The sequence below is a fragment of the Apodemus sylvaticus genome, chromosome 19 (genome assembly GCF_947179515.1).
Source record: "Apodemus sylvaticus chromosome 19, mApoSyl1.1, whole genome shotgun sequence".
NCBI lineage: Eukaryota > Metazoa > Chordata > Mammalia > Rodentia > Muridae > Apodemus > Apodemus sylvaticus.
In genome coordinates this window covers 58,136,502-58,152,026 of record NC_067490.1, presented here as the reverse complement: position 1 = coordinate 58,152,026, position 15,525 = coordinate 58,136,502, and the positions used below count along the sequence as shown (strand labels likewise).

Here is a 15,525-nt window from a genome sequence, read left to right as displayed (position 1 = left end):
GTAGATTAGTGACATCAGGGCCAAGGGTGCTAGAATTTTGACCTCAGGGAGACAGTCCCTCTGTTGCAATTAAGCACAGTTCATGGAAATAAGAATTTAGGGGAAAATATGAAAAATAGCAGCATGAATTGTTTACAAAGCTTAAATTCTAATGTTACTTCCACTGGGTTTTCATCCCTATGTAGTAAATCTTATTATCTAACTTATTTTTATGTCCCTAATCTATTTGCATAGTATGCACTGAAGCCAATTCCAGATTCAAGGACAATTTCAAATCCAAAGATGCTTCCCAACAACTGTGTCTGACCTTCTCAGTACACCCTGAAACACTTTCCAGCCACAATGCCCTCAAACACTATTGAAACTGTGCACTACAGCATACAGCTTTTGAAATATGGGTATCAGAAGCATGCAATTCATATAATTTGTGACTGGCTTATACATTTGCAAGTATAATTTATTCTCTCCACATATGAACAGAAAATGTGCAATTGTTACTTCTGGTTACATGATGTTAAAAGAACTGAATGAATGCACAATTTTTATTTTTGTGTTAAATCCAGGAATGACATTTCTTATGTAAATGTTAAAGCATATCTAGCTTTAATAAAGATTGTTAGCCAGGTTACAAAACGTTAAAGTAATTTATGATCCAATCATCATCAATCTTCATTTCCTCAAAAGCTTCCTTGTTTTGTAATGTCATGTTTTTTAAAATTATTTATTTATCTATTTTTTTGTGTATAAGAAAAACCATTTTAATTTGCATTATACTGTGAGTGTGAATTTTTTCAAATTTGACATTTATGTTATCCTTTTTATGTTTTATCCATTCATTTTTCTCTCTGATTTTTGTCCTTTATTGACTTCTAAGAGTTCTTTAAATGTTCTTGATATAAATATACTTTTGAAATATTATACACTAATATAACATTCCACTAAAGTACTCTTTTTTGCTTTTTAAATAATGCCCTATAAATATTAATGTAATTAAAAAATATACAAGTCAATAGAGTGTCCTATAATGACCGTGATGTCTCCCCATACCATGTCCAGCAACAATTAATACATAGCCCAGGTTGCCTAATATATTTTCCTCACAATACCCTTAATAATTATTTTAAAGTCTCAAGATCATTTACTTCATATGTATATATTTCATCATTAATTAAGAAAAGCCAAGTTTTTAAGATGTACTTAAGATTATAAGGTAATCTTATAGAGAACCTGGGTTTGCTTTCCAACATGCATGTCAGGCGGCTTACATCTGCCTGGGATGTTGTTTTAAGAGTGCTTCCTTCTTCTGGCACTACTTAAACATGGTACACATAAGTTTAACACACACATATATCTAAAAATAAACTATTTTAAAACTAACATTTTTGATGCAAAAAAGCAATACTTTTTAATGTTAAGCAACTCAAGTATTCATGTTTATTTTATTATTTTTTTGTACTTAATGGTCATTTACTATTTCAACAAGTTCACTTATAAACATACCATATGCACATATGGGGAGACAACAGGCTTGGTAGACACAACAGAATAACAGAAATAATCACAAAGAAGACTGCCTACATCCTCTGCCTTTCATCTGCATAAACTAGAAGGCAACATGAGAGGTTACAGGGAATCAACAAGAGATGTAGAAAATAAATCTGAACCATTCTGTCTCAAACACAAGAACTTGCTACACTCCAGAAGGCTACCGCAGGCACTAACGACCTAAGCTGAGCCTTCTTGGCAAGGGTGATCTGAGGAAGCCTCAGGCTTTCCTCTTCCAGATGAAAAGTTTTTAACTCAAAGAACTAAAAGCAACAACATCAGCCACACACTGTCAGCAGCCAGCTTCTTCCAGCTCTTCATCATTATTTAAAAGTCTTCATGGAGGAGGCATGTGCCTCAACGCTGGACAAGTAGTTCCCTCCAACTCATGAATCTTACAACTGACTGAGGTACAAAACGATGCAGCAAAAGCCACCAAAAGGTTAGGAAATAAGGTGCCAGAGAATGTATTCCATTCTGGGTATGTAACCAAGTAATTGGTGATAGGAAATGATAGGACTCAACTATGACCCCACTGGGGGCAGGGGCTAGGTAGGGCACACCCATGGGACAGTTGGAGATAATTCTGTTTCAAAAGTACTTCAGGGACATGACTCAGTACTCTATGGTTTTAGGAAAGCCAGTAACTAACTTCAGAATTAAAATCCTGTATAACACTAAACACTGGTTTTAGTGTTTTGTGAGTAAAGCACAGAGCTTTATGAATGGTGACATTATGAGCAAATGGCATTACAGCACAAGATGTAAAATCAGAGTCACGCTTATTAAAGTGACACCATACAGCATCCACACCATGTTGTCACATATTCCATCCATCAGAGATGGCAAAGAAGCATTGTACTGGCTGGTTTTGTGTGTCAACTTGACACAGGCTGGAGTTATCACAGAGAAAGGAATTTCAGTTGGGGAGGTGCCTCTATGAGATCCAACTGTGAGGCATTTTCTCAATTAGTGATCAAGGGGGAGGGCCTCTTGTGGGTGGTGCCATCCCTGGGCTTGTATTCCTGGGTTCTATAAGAGAGCAGGCTGAGCAAGCCAGTAAGGAACATCTCTCCATGGCCTCTGCATCAGCTCCTGCTTCCTAACCTGCTTGAGTCCCAGTCCTGACTTCCTTTTGTGATGAACAGCAATGCAGAAGTGTAAGCTGAATAAACCATTTCCTCCCCAACTTGCTTCTTGGTCATGATGTTTGTGCAGGAATAGAAACCCTGACTAAGGCAAGCATACATTAGCTGGAAATGGGCTGTGCTAACATGTCCCCAAGGAGTAGCAAGGAAGCATTGTAGGTGCCACTTCTGCTACTTGGAAACTGTCTCACGTGGAGATCTGTTGAAGACTTGAAATGACCAAGAGAGAGCTGCCCAGCAGGGTGGCAAAGCAGCATGCATGCGCTGGGCTGGGCACAGACAGAATGCATGCTTCCTGGGAGCACTCTGGAGAAACAGGACTATGCAAAGTAGAGGGCAGGGCCTTCACTGCGCCATCACATCTTTGTGAAGGGGGCAAAGGGGGTACTGTTTGAAACTAAAACATGCCAGTCACAAAGCTGGAATTGGAAACTTTAAAACATTTAAGAACAGAGTTTTTAAAATGTGGAACATATATTCTCTAATATTGTAAATACAAATTTTTGTCAGAAAGCCAGACTGTGAGCTTTCCAGTGTCACACGTCTGGGGACTAGAAGTGTTTTAAGCTCTTCTGTCGTGAGCGGATCAGGACTGAGAACAAGGCTGGACCCCCACTAACATGAGGGAATAGAACAAATCCCTGAAATGCTCTACCCAATCCCATTTCTCACTCAGAACCTGAGAGTCTGTGGACAGCCAGGGCTACCACTGTTGAAGAAGAGCCTCTCCAGGAGTTGCAGCTTGGGCCCCAGAAGGCCTGAGACAGAAACGTTCTAAATAAGGCTCTCCCCAATTCCCCTCACCATATACTTTCTTTACAGAAGAATAACAAGAAAATAAAACTGGGCAGATTCCCATAGCATATTTTAAAGGGGTGGGGGGTGGCCCTCTTCATCCCGCGCAGCCAATCCTGCCGGTACCTAGGAGCTTCGAGGGGTAGTTTATGGGGTCCTCACACCATAGCCCTGCAAGAGTCACATGGGTTACCAACTCCTAGGGTAACATGTAGCCGATGTCTAGATTGACAATCCACAGTTAAAGAAGCTGCGACTGTTATTATTGGCATAGCAAAGAAAGCCGTCCCTCAATTCAATATTGCACCTAACTGAATGGAAAATGCCCGTTTATTTGGGTTTGTTTACCTAAAGCCATCCAAGAGTCCCTACGAAAGACTTGGTGCAAGCTGGTACCCGCAAGGACTCACACTCTCGCTCACAGCATACCGTGGGCTTTCTTTGTGGTACCATGCAGGTCAGTCACAATTATTAGATTACCACCTTCAAAAGAACTACTTAAATTATTATGAGAGACACTTGTCACAAACAGAAATGCCCTGCAAATCAAATTATCGCACACAGGACTAACAGAAGCGATGCACAGAAAATGTTGAAGGCGCTAGAAGATCCAGAACAAGGGAGCCCAGGGCCATGCCTGTGGCTGCCCGCCCCCCCCCCCCCAGCCCCCAAGCATGCCCAGAGCCAGGTCACTGTCATTGTCTCGGTACCATTCACAGATGATGTATTGGTTGGCAGGATGTTGTCCATAAACTACTGCATACGGGTTTTGGTAAGCACTGTGTACGCCTACCCATTGGCGGCATAAACAACTTGAGTTCCTGCGGGGTATGCGCCACTGTAAGGACCTTAGCCTTAGACCTCAGGGGTTGGTGTAGCATAGGTGGTGTAGGGAGGCAGCAACGAGGCCACTGCAGCCTCTTCAGACAGGATTGCTGAGCCAACGTAAGCTGCGTTCGTTCTGGAATCCTGCAGTGTAAACTTCCATGCCAGGTAATCGTCTGTGCTCTCTGTACAGAGACTGATAGTCTTCCCATCTCGGCAGACGATCTGCAGCAGACAGTCTCTGGGCTTCCCATCTGGCGGTTGGATGTCCCCACACTCATGCCCGGTGCGGATACTGATGCAGTCCACAGGCATGTGGACCTTACCCTCGATGATCTACCGAGTCTGGTCAGCATAGTAGATCAGGTGACCATCTGACCACAGGTCGAACCAATTCTTCCAACGTTTCAGAATGGTGCTCTGCTGAAGTAACCATGCACTCTTCACGAACGCCACCTCTTCAGTTGAGGTGGTAAGTGGCTCCCGGCTCCCTGCCCCCTGCCAGATTCCTGGCCTGGAACACGTGTAACACTTCCCACACAGGAAATGTGACCTGTGGTCATGTTGGCCCAGAACTGTGTATTTTATTCTTATGAAAAGTTCTTAATACAGTGCCTAATTTATTAAAATATTTGTTTTTGAACGATATCTTTGTGTCATTTATGCACAATTTTATCATCTTAAGGCTACTAAAGCATTTTCCTCTATGTTTCACTTACCTGTAAATAAAATTTGTTGGTAATTTGACTTTTATGCCTGTGTGGCAGGGTTATCTCCCACCCCTGCTTTTTTCTAAGTGCATATTCTATTTAGCGATTACAACATCAAAATATCATCCCTGCCCTATTTTAATGCTGTGACATCTTGTGATAAGTAACATGAATATAATTGTTTAATTATTATCCAGCATCAGAAGGTCTTATTTGGTTTTGCTTTGCACTTTTTCCTGTCCAGGCATAAACACAACCCAATACAATATTATCTCAATTAGCTCTGCCTCAGACATATTAGTAGTTCTTCAAACACAATTTCATTCAAAGTTTGTCTGGAATACTTTTGGTTCTTTGTATTTACATAAGCTTTTAAGATCATTCTAGTAATTTAAAAAAATCTACAAGGACTTATTTTTGTATTATTCTAAGTGCCTATTTTCATGTTGATACCATGTTGTTTCAATAGCTAAAGTTGTGCAGTGTATTTTGAAGTCAGGTAGTATGGTTTTTGTTTTGTATTGTTTTGTTTTTGTTTGTCTTTTCCTTGCTCAAGTTTTTTCTATGATCATTCCAGAATTTTGTGGCTAAATGTGAATTTGGGATATTTTTATATTTTTGTGAACAATATCATAGAAATTTCTGTAAAAATTACATTTAATCTATGCTTTGGATAGATTGTATATTTCAATAATATTGAGTATTGATAGTTTGTGACCATAGGCTATCTTTACATTTACTGGTGACTTCATTGATCGATTATATCTTACAATTTTTCGGTGTGAAGATATTTTATAATTTTAGTTAAATTTGTTCTAAAAACCAAATTGCTTTAAACATTATTATGGATTATTTTCCTAATTTTATTTTTAAGTATTTTGTTATTAATGTATATAAAATAAACTTTTTATATTTATTTTGTAGTCTGTAATTCAACTGTATCAAATGATTAGATTTAATAATAATTTTCATGGTATTTGCAGGTTTTTCAATTAGATCATTTGCAACCAGGAACAATTTATTAGTTTTCTTTCCAACTCAGAAAATGTATTTCTTCCTCTTACTTAATTGTATTGGATAAAACATGTAGTTTTATATTGAATATGTATGGTGAAAGGGAACATCTTTTTGTTTGTCCACATATTAAACCAAAATATCTGAAAATGTCTTTCTTTGTTATGGTGATAGTTCTTCATGTCATATAGCCTTTACTATGTTGCACATTCCTTCTAAATATATTTGTAGTTTTTAGCATGAAAAATTTTACCACATAATTTTTATTTATATACTCCAGATTTTATTCCACCCCCTTTTGTCCACCCTCTAACTGTTTCATATCCCATACCTCCTCCCCATACCCTGTCTCCATGAGGATGTCCCCACCTCCCAACCTCCACCCCACCTGACCTCTAAACTCCCTGGAGCCTCCAGTCTCTTGAGGGTTAGGTGCATTATCTCTGATTGAGCCCAGACCCAGAAGCCCTCTGCTGTATATGTGTTGGCGGCCTCATATTAGCTGGTGTATGCTGCCTGTTTGGTGGTCTAGTGTTTGAGAGATCTTGGAGGTCCAGGTTAATTGAGACTGCTGCTCCTCATATATCCTAGCCACCCCTTATCCCAACCCTATCACCTCCTCTTTCCTACAGATCCACTGTTAATCTGTTTCCCTTTTAAAAAGTACAGGCCTCCCAGCAATATAATCTAAACTCAGCATAAGCATATGTAATAAGACTAGACCCAAAGCTTCATATCAAAGTTGGTCCAGGAACCCAGAAGGAGCCAAAGGGTCCTGAGAGTAGGTAAAAGTCAGAGATACACTCACTCCCATTGTTAGGAATCCAACAAAAAATCCCAAGCTAAAGAAGCACATCTTGTATGAAAAGAGTCTGGTTCAAACTCTGTGGTTGCAGCTTTAGTCTCTGTGAGTACCTATGAGCCCCAATTAGTTAATTCTATGGTCCATGTTCTCCTGGTGTTTGCAACCCCTGTGACTCCTACAATCTTTCTCCAAGCTCTTTTCTTCAGAGTTTCGAGAGCTCTGCCTAATGTTCGTCTGTGGGATGGATCATAAGCAAAGAGGTTTATGAATGGGCTATGCACCGATTCTATAAGTATAGAAAAGTATCATTAGAAATCATTTCATTAACTATCTTTTTTCCCAATAAGTTTGGTTGTACCATAGGTGTCTGAGCTATTCAGCTTCTGGATACTGGTGATCTAGGTAGTGTCTAGAATGAGCTTGTGGTTCTGTTTTCAATTTCTTTCCTAAGGGGGTGTGGGGGGGAGGTTGTCTAGGCGTTGCTCTATGCCATACACAGAAGTATGGAGCAGTGGAGCTGGGTTCAGTTTTCTGTTTTCTCCCTTGGGGTGTTTAGGCATCACTGTACACAGGTAGGGAAAGAATGAGTCAGAATCCATAACGGGTGTGTCAGCAGGATCCTAATCCAGCAGTGAATACCAAAGGAAGAAGATCTTCTCTGAAAATATTAGTGTTACAGCTCTTTTAGATAATATTGAATGACACAGCTCTCTTAAATATATCCAGTGAAACATACTTCTTAGATGATATTCAGTGAAATGCCTGTTCTCTTTACTCAGGGTTAACAATGCTTATATAAACCGCAGAGAGTGGGAAAGTTTCATTGGCTGAGTCTTAAGGTTCTGGGGATACCTCATTTAGATACAGAGGCATTCCTGGAAGTTGAACCTGTAATTTACCAAGAATTACTTGACATTCCTCAGGGAGTATGTCAGGTTTGGGCTCACCAGATATGATAGAGAAGAGAAAGTCCTGGTGGGAAAGGAATCCTCCATTTTATACCAAGCACAGGGGAGCTGTCCAGACAGAGTAGACTATGACATTTAAATAGCAGGATCTTCTAATAGGCTTCCTCTCATGGCATAGGGCTCAGGTTAGACCAGTCATTGGTGAGATATTCCCACAAACTTTGAGCCACCATTTTCCCAGCTCATCTTGCAGGCGGGAGAAATTGTAGGTCACAGATTTTTGTGGCTGGGTTGGCGTCCAAGTCTTACCACTGGGAGTCTAGCCTGGTTACAGATATGGCTGGTTCAGGCACCATAGTGTCCTTTCCTAGAAGTTCTTGCTAGGGTCAACCTCAAGAGTTCTGGAAGTTTCCACTGCACTTTCAATACTACTCCTTGAAATTATTAGTTTTCATCAAAAGTTTAACTTGTCCCAAATATATTTAACTACTGAGAAGACCACATAACTCTTTTACATTTTGCTTTCTTTTTTTAATTTATTCGAAATATTTATTTACATTTCAAATGATTTCCCCTTTTCTGGCTCCCCACTCCCCGAAAGTCCCATAAGCCTTCTTCCCTCCCGCTATTCCCTCATTCACCCCTTCCCACTTCCCTGTTCTAGTATTCCCCTATACTGCTGCACTGAGTCTTTCCAGAGCCAGGGGCCACTCACATTTTGCTTTCTTATGTTGTAATTTATCATTAAGATTATACAAACTATGCCTCCATTTCATAGGGTGACTTGATTCTGAATTAGTTCATCTTATTTATGCATTTCTTGATTTGTCTATATTTTCACCTAAACTCATTAATAATATTAACTATAATTTGTCATTCCTACAATATCTTTTTTGGATTTTAGAATATAGGTTACTTGAGTTTATATGATTAGTGAATTTCATTCTCTACAATCTAAAAGAACTTAAGAGTGCCAAAGCTACCACTTCAACATTCAGTTTTCTGAGTCATGAGGGTGTCCTGTCCCTTCATTTTTATATGTTTGCATTTTCATAATGTTTGACCTTTCTCAAAAAACACTTCTCATATTTACAGTTTAAAATAAATATTTAAAATAAAATAGTGCTTCCAGCACTATTCTAAATTACATTGCTTATCTTAATTTTTTCTTTTTAAATTAGTTTTTACTAATATGTCAAGTATTTTGGAATATTGCTATGATATAAATGACCTTGCTAAATAAGTTCATTAATTCTGCTAATTTATCTACAGATTCTTTTTCAAATTTGTTTGCACATAGTGTTTATTTTTCTTTTCAAAATCTTTTCATCTTAGTTACGTTCTCTTTTCTCACATCATTGACCATGCTCTTTTGAGAAAAACTAGAAAATGGTGAAAGTAGTTATCCATTTTTTCCACGCACTCAGAAGGAAAACATCCAATATTTGCCTTTGAGTTTGATTATCTGTTGAAAATTTGTAAAAACAAACAAACAAACAAACAAAATCAATAAAAAAACAAAAACAGCCTTTTATATGTTCAGTATTACTTTTTATAAATTCCTGAGTTTAATCAAATGATTCCTATCCCCCTGTACAGAGCTCATAGAATTGTTTATTTATTTGATGGATTGGACCATATTACATAAGTGTTAAGGCTCCTCTTGCTTTGCTGAATAAACATTACTTTATGGTGTATATTTCCTTTTAACATATCATAGGATTTCTTTTTATGATGATTTTACATGATTACTAGTTCATTAAAATGGTCTAATTTCAAAAATTATTTTCAATTTGTAGATACTTTCTCTCAGTTTATATTCTATTGCTTGAATTATATGTGTATGTGAAATCCAACTAAACATTTATTTAAAACATCCTTGATAAACTATGAATAATATATATTTTACCTTTAGTACTGCATTTTTAAAAAAAAATTTATAAAGGATAACATTTAATTGGAGATGGCTTACAGGTTCTAAGGTTCAGTCCATAATCATCATGGCAGGAAGCAGGGCAGTATCCAGGCAGGCAGGGCCCTGGAGGAGCAGTTTTACGTCTTGATCCGAAGGCCCACAGGAGAAGACAGTCTTCAGGCAGCTAGGAGACAGGTGTCAAAGTCCCCCAACAGTGACACACATCCTCCAACAAGGCAGACTTCCTAATAGTGCTACTCCCTGGGACAAGCATATTCAAACCACCACATTCTGCATTCTGGCCACTATAGGCTTGTTCAAACACATGAGTCTATGGGGGGCATACCTACCTATAGGATAATTAAAAAAAAAAAACAGTCCAAATTCCAAAGTCCCATACTCTGTAACAGTTTCAATAATGTTACAAGTCCAAAGTTCAAAGTCTCTTCTGAGATTCATGCAATCTCTTAGCAGTAATCCCCTATAAAATCAAAAAGCAGATAACATAGTTCCAACATCACAGGGCATATATTGCCATACCAAAATGACATTGTAAGGAAATCCTGGAAAAAAGCAAGACCAAAAGCCAGTGGGCAAACTCCAAAATTCTACATCTCCATGTCTGATATCCAACTCTTTTCTGCTTTGTAGATTGCAACACAATTATTTCTCTTTGGCTGGTTCCACTCTGTTAGCAGATTTCCTCAACAGGTATCCCACTTCTCAGACATCACTACTATCTTGGGGTATCCAAGGCAACTTTAACTTTATAACTTCTTGTTACAGTGTCTGGGATCTATACATGATCTCTGGGCTCCTCCACAGGGCTCGAGTCTCTTTTTTAGGACTACTCTAGGCTCTAATTGAATCCACTCCATTGCTGCTGTTCTTGGTGGTCATCCCACAGTACTGGCAACTCCAATTCACTGGAGTCTTCCACTGCAACTATGCTTTACCAGTAGCCTCTTATAGGCTCCCTTCATGGTGCCAAGCCTTAACTTCTTTGCACAACTCCTTGAGTCCTGGGCCATCAACTTCAAATGAGGCTGCACCTTCACCTACATCCTTCCCTGGCCTCTCATGATATCAATCATCAGCTGCTCTCCTTTATACCTTCAAAACTAGTACCATCTGGGTGATTCTTATATATCGCTAAGTCCATCATAAGGTACATCCTTGCCTATATACAGAACACAGCTTCTTTATGCTCCCAGAAAACACTTTCCAGAAGATTTTACCCCAATGATCTGCCTTCTTCTTTTATTAAAAAATATTTTAGGGAAATTTAATAAACAATGATCTGAGGTTCAAGTCAATAACTTGTCACAGGAGAAAGACTTGGCCAGTATTCCTGATTTCCAAGTTGAATGAAGCTCCCTCTCTGAGTGCTAGTCTGCAGCTGTTAGAGCAAGCTAGTTGTTGGCTGGAGGTAGGGTGCTTTCCAAGATGTCCCGCTCTTGGAGTTCTTACTGTGGACAGCAATGCTGTAAAGCACACGGAGAAAGGAGAGACTGTGTTTCCCTTTCATGTCACTAAGAAATAAAATAAAACATCTTGTGGCCCAAAGGTGTGAGCCCCATATTCGGGCCGCTGAGACTTTGTTGTGAAGACCTGGGAGTATCACATTATCCCAGTTTACAAGCCAGCCTAGGAATCCATACCAGAGTTTTATCTCTTGACATCTAGTAAAAATTGTCTAGATCTTTGCCTGTAATAACCTATGTTCCCCTGTATCATCACCTTCTTTGTGGGGTTCTGTAGCTGCCAGCAGCCACATGTAAACCGGGTTACCTGTTGAGAGAATTTTGGGGTTATAGGGAAGAGGGGCGAAAAGGAAGTGCGGCTAAGACAATGTTCACTGATCAAAGCCGGAAACTTTAATGGCGCCAGACCTTTTAACAGTTTGGGCAAACCCTTCCCCCCAGACTCCAGGCTGAGTTCCTGTGGAAGTTGTCTAGCTTCTCTTGGAGGTCCTCGTCTTGACTGCTCTGGCAGCTGGGTGGGTCACCTGTTTAATTCAGGAATTCCTAGACCTGGAGGAACAATGAACTTAACCTTTACTTCGAGTGCTCCACCCTGGGTGGAGCAGGATCCTGGCTTTCTGGGAGAAGTTAACCTTGACCAAAGTCAAACTCTGACCAAGTGCAAGACTGCCCCAATATGGCTCTGTACATGTCCTCCTTTTTTTTATTAATTTGAAAATGAGGAGGTAGAAAACAAGTGGATAAATATCCTTCATAAGAAGGCGGGCCTTAACCAGGAGGGGAAGCATTGACCGTAATTCCTCTTAAATATTGTATAACGTCTTCTTCAGAGGAGGGGTAATAGGCTCCCTTATTATTTTAAGGACAGCCTCTCGACCCCTATGCAATTAGGTGTACTTCTTGGGGACTCAGAAGCAGAAATTCACCTCCCCATGCAGTGCTTTGTCTCGCACGTCTCGCTGGTACCCATGTTTGTTCATAAACAAACACACATAGATCTGAGTTTTATGTGGCTCCCTCTTTGGAGATCTACTTGTGTAAGTTTTGAAGCCAGGGGGTTCTGCAAGTGTCTTTAACAGACATGCAATCTCTCCATCCAGGTGAGCCTGGGTGTAGACAGCCAGTCTGCTTAACAGACAAGGTCAAGAGTTAAAGGTGGAATAGGATTAACTTGTCCCTGAAGTATCTAATTCAGTTGCAAATTAACAACTTTAAGGACCCAAAGCTTGGCCTCTGAGGTGGGAGAGGTAGCCTTGTGTATCAAGAGATATGTTGTTACTTCTCAGGAAAAGTGGAGACTATATGTTAAATTAACACAGCTGGCTGAAGATTGTTAGTGCCCCAATATGGCTCTGTACAGGGCTCCTGTGGATCTGGCTTGGCTCTTTGAAGTTCTGAACCTTGTTGGCTAAGGACTGGGGCTGCTAAAGCATGCAGGGACATTGAAAAAGAAAGAAGCTCAACTGGGGGTGGTAGCACACACTTACTGTTCCAGCACTAAGGAGACCAAGGCAGGAGTCTCCCCACAAGTTTGAAGCCAGACCAGACTATGGAGTGAGGTCCTGCCTCTAGAAAAAAAAATTCTCAGGCCTGGAGAGATGATGGTTCAGTGGTTAAGAGCACTAGCTGTTCCTTCAGAGGATGCAAGTCACAGTTGTGCAATCATTTAAACACAGCTTCCATTCTAGTGACTACATAGAGAATTTGGAAACGAACTCAGTTGACATATGCCTGTGTTGGTGGGACTCAATGTTAAGAACCTTGTGATACTTTGAGTTCATGTTAAGATGAATGTCACACAGTACTTTGAGCTAGCTTTCCAAATGAATGGGTACAAAGAGAATTTTAAAAGGATGCCAGTGGAGGAAAATGTACTCCTTTACTTTAGACATGATGATTAAATCCCTTTTGCTTCATTAAGAAAACCTCGCTTAAAATCAACACTGTAGCTCTGCTCACTCCTAAGTCTGAGTTTTCTCACACAACTCTTCCGTCTTAAACATGCTAAAAAAATAAAAAAATAAAAAAATAAAAAAGAATCCTAAAGTACAAAGCAAACTTTTGTTATTAGCTGTGCTGGCCAAACTTTTGGAAAGTGTAAATTATACCTACTCTGAGACAAGAAACTGAACTCTATCTCTGCGAAGCAGAATTTGCCTATAAGCTGATCTGCTTGGCTTTCTTCTTTTCTCCTTGGTTTCTGTGACACAAGCAGAGTTTGTTTGCACAGTGTTCCAAAGCAGACAAGGAAAAACGTGTGTGCAAACGTACATAGATACACAGGGAAGACACGCCCGAGAGCTTTGACAGGGAATGTTCCCAACCAGACTGTGTGTTCCTTGTCCAGATGTGGCTGACTTTAGACTCAGGAACATTAAACTAATACAAAAACAAGACTCAGCAGTGCACGTGCTGGGCTCCATGACAAGAGGCCATGAGCAATGGAGATTGTATTTCACCTATTGTCATGGTGATCAAACCAGGGTGGATTCTGGCAGAAAGAGAAAGAAATAAAACCCAGAAGACAGTGAGTTCTAGGAGTCTGGGCACAGGGAAAGCCAGACCAGAGATGGAGATGACTGGGAGACTCTTTTTTCTTATTTTGAATAAGAGTGTTTTGCTTGCATGTACGTCTATGGATGCCCGTGAAAACCAGAAGACAGCATCAGATTCTCTAGAATTAGTGTTACATACCATTGTGAGCCATCATGAATACCGGGGATTGATCTGGCTTCTTCTTAATCCTTGATAATATGCTAGCTCCAGCTAACCAGCATCAATTGTCTCAGTAGTCCCTTCTATTCTTGACTCTAAAGCCAGAGACAAGTGGCCAAAACTGCCGGAATTCTGCTGCTTGCTGCTTCTGGAACATGGGCCTCTTGTTCTCTTTAATTATCACCAGCTTTACACTTTCCAACTCCTTCACTGCCTAAATTTGGCTCTCCTGGAACATGCTCTGTAGACCTTGAACTCAGAGATATGCATGGCTCTACTCCTAAATGCTGGGATTAAAGGCACGTATCACCATACCTGGATTTAAGTTTTTCTTTGTCTAGAACTTGTTCTGTCCCAGGCTGGCCATGAACTCAGAAATCTGTCTTGCCTTTGTCTCCTGGGATTAAAGGTGTGTACTACCATGCCTGGACTTAAGCTTTTCATGGCCCTATTAGTTCATTTATATCATTTTTATTCAGCATGTTGATCCTTTCTTTAACATTTACTCCATTGTTTTTGTCTTCCTGTGTATTTATTTAAAAGAGAAGCATTGCATTTGTTTTATTTTTATCATTAATTTCCACTCCCAAGTTGTAGTATTTTAATCTTAATTTTCTTTTTCATCACATATTCTATGAATTTCATATTTTTAGGTTATGAGTTTATATAATAGTTTCTTTCTTATATTTTTCTTTTATAATGATTAATGGCCCTTATCTTTTCCTTAACATTTTAATTCAAATACAAGTGTCACTTGCTTTCTTTTTTCTTATAACATTACCCTTCCTTATTTAGTTATTATTATTATTGAATATATAGAGATGACATATTCTTTAACATTACATTTAAATGAATTTTTTCTAGGAAATGGTTTTCCAAATACTATTACTAATGATCAATGTAATGCATATTTTAAAGCATAACAATGATTCTAGAGACTGGGTGTACAGCACACCTATAATCCAATGTGTTCAGAAGGCTGATGCAGAAGGATTGCAATGTAGAAGCCAGCTTGCATAAAACAGTGGATTTTAATTTAGCCATGACAATTTAGTGAGATATTGTCTCAAAAGTAAAAATAATATAATTGACACAAAAGATGTAGCTCAATGGTAGAGCACTTGCCTAGAACAAATAATGCCATGATGTTTCTTCATACCCTAGATTACTTTTACAAATGATGATATCTTTTTGCCTAGGTTCTTACTCAATCAACTGTGAATTTATATGGCAGGTCTATTTGCAATGTAGTCTTACACCTTTGCAATGATCCAACTATAGACTACTTTTTTCAAACAAAGATCCTTTCTGTGGTTTCTTGTCAACTTAAACAAACAAACACAAAATCAGCTGTAAGAACTACCCTGTTAATATGATTCATCTCTATTGCTGTTGCTTTAAAGATAGCCAGTTACATAACTCCTAGGTTATATTCAGAGCAGCACAGAGGGTATTTGCAGCAAGGATATATGTCTCTCTCTTCTGTCTCTCTGTCTCTGTCTCTCTGTCTCTCTCTGTCTCTCTGTCTCTCTCTGTTTCTCTCTCTCACTCTCTCTCTCTCTCTCTCTCTCTCTCTCTCTCTCTCTCTCTCTCACACACACACACACACACACACACACATTTATTTTGAGAAAAGTTTTCACTATATAGGTTCTGACTTT

General features: G+C 39.3%; 1 pseudogene; it reads right to left on the bottom strand.

Annotated features, from left to right (window-relative positions):
• Positions 1-4,089: 4,089 nt before the first annotated feature.
• On the bottom strand, positions 4,090-8,106 carry LOC127669272 (pleckstrin homology domain-containing family B member 2-like; annotated as a pseudogene).
• Between the last annotated feature and the right edge of the window lie 7,419 nt (positions 8,107-15,525).